Raw genomic sequence first — 2,515 nt, 5'->3', positions numbered from 1 at the left:
ATAGAAGGATTTTGAAAGAGAAAAAGGATAAGAACGAATCTTTTATGATTCCCATGTGATCTTCATGCAGCCGATCATAAAAATGGAGAAGGCATGTAACCAATGAGGAAAATGCAAGAAATGAGCGGGAATTTGAGATTTAATATGGATTGTAGATCCATAGCTAACCCTAAGTCTTCACAATATTTAAAAAGAGTTCAAAACTACATTAGGTATGTGGTAGAGAATAGTGTATGGGGAGACTATAGTGAAATTTAGTGTGAAGAAGAAAAGACTTAGAGGAACAAAGCAGCAATTTCATATCCCATTGATCAAAATAGCACAAGGAACAAGAAATGCAATCAGCTATTAGATCTCAGAGGATCAAGATCAGAAAGAGCAAATCAAGTGCCTGAATCCAACAATTAGAGATTGCATACTGTCAATTTTATTGTTCTAATACTTTCTTGCCATTGTATTAGAAGTTGGAAATCCTATATTGATAGGTTAGCTTAACAACTAGGTAGGAGAACATTTGGAGAAGGTGATTGAAAATCCTATTGTATTAGGTGGGTTTAACAGCCTATTGCAAATCCTTTAACAAGGTGACACTTCATGTAAAGTGTTTGTAAATCCTCTAATCAGGTCACTATTGACATAGTGTAAAGCCTTTAATAGGGTAGACCATCATAAGTGGTCAAACATTTATTGCTATAGTAATTTTTGTATGTATCATCCCCACTCCAATTTTACCTTCTTATTCCTAGAGGGTTTCTGGGTTACCAAATCTGGTGTTATTTTTTATTGCATGTGTTTACTTTATATGTATGCAATTCACTTTTAGTTATTTGATTTAAAACATTAGAAAATGTTAAAATTGTGCTAATTCTGATTCTACACCCCCCCACCCCCGTCCCCCTCAAAAGTATTCTTCCCATTTTGGACATTCCAACAGAACCTATCAAAACCACATACAAGGTTATAAGTGTGTGATACATCTCATACTTTGTAACCTTCTTTAGGTTATTTGGTTTAGGGATACTTGTAAAACCCTCATAGTATAGTTTTAAATTCTTATGTTCTTTTGTTAGGTTGGTGTTTCACTTTTGGTTAGATACTGGTGTGTATTGCTAATTCTTTTGTAGTTATTAGGGTTCTAGGTCCCCCTCACAATATATTTGTAGAGGGGTTATCATCCCTCTTAAACTTGGTTTCCTCTAATGAAAAATAATTAAAAAGGGTTAAAAGATAATATAGACAATGATGATGTATAATTATAAGTAAGGGTATTCAAAACTGAAAGAGTAAAGAACATAAAGGGAAAAAATGAAAGAACAATTCCTGAAGACTATAAACTTGAAAGAACATGAATCATTTAGAATTTAAGGAAAACTATAAACCATGATAATGTACTAATGTACAAGTGTTTTAAAATTAGATTAGGATACAAATATCAAGGAAACAAATGAAAGAACATTTAGTTAAGATAGTAAAGAAGTTGAACTAGTTTAAATGCCAAGAAATGTTGTGTCTTCTTCCTCCTCTTTGGTTGTTGCATCTTCTTCATGACTCCAATTAGATGAATTCATGTCTACTTGTATATGTGAAGTTTTTGATTAAGTAAAATAGGTTTTATAGAGATCCTAAAACTCGAGAGTTTTTACAACATATCAAAAAAATAGATATTCAGAAAAGTCCAGCATCAACGAAACTGCTTAACAAAAGCCAACCCTAGACAACAAGCCTACAACTAGGAAACAATAAACTAGCAAACCTAGAACAAGAAAAAACTAGCTACACTAGGAACGAGACAACAACAAGAGCATTAACTATCAATTCTCTCTATCAAGAACCTACAGGGACTCTATAGCTTCTATGGTCTTCCTATTGTTTATGTCCTCCTAGTCCTTGTTCTAAGCATCCACTTCGTCCGTAGTTTCTTTCAAATCATCCTTATCCTACCCAATTTCTAGGCTGGTCTTCTCCATCTTTTCCCCACCAAATCTAGCACTAATCAGTGATTCACCTAGGTTATTAATTTTTTCATTCAGAGCATTCAAAGTGGTGATCACCCGATTTTCCAAGTTCTGGTGGAAGAATTCCATCCTTTGGACTCTTTGTTCAACCTTGGTGATTCTGTTCTCCTAGTCAGCACTATGTTCCTAGATTTTGAAGTGCCATTGGCTTCCATCTTGGCTTCATTCCTCTTCATTGTGCCCCTGGCCACTGCCAATTTTTTGGTTACCTTGCTGGCTTCTTCTCCCCTTAAGTTCTTCAATTTCATGGAATAACCATTTGATAGATCGAAAGTTTTCTATCATGTTGTTCCTTACATTGTTCAAAAGGTTAAGCCCAATTTTCATCGCATTATCAAAGATCACAACTAGACTAGGATCAATGAGATCTTCGTAGTGGGTTTTTCCATCAATGTCCTCCATCATTTGAATATTCAAGGGCTCCCTAACAATCCCCAAATGGGTAATATTCGAATTAAAATTCCTCCAAGCCCTCCTCCTATTTTTCATTGTCACCTCCC

The sequence above is a fragment of the Cupressus sempervirens genome, chromosome 7 (assembly GCF_028749045.1).
Source record: "Cupressus sempervirens isolate cs-2001-9-10 chromosome 7, ASM2874904v1, whole genome shotgun sequence".
In the NCBI taxonomy this organism is placed as follows: Eukaryota; Viridiplantae; Streptophyta; class Pinopsida; order Cupressales; family Cupressaceae; genus Cupressus; species Cupressus sempervirens.
This window is presented reverse-complemented; position numbering follows the sequence as displayed.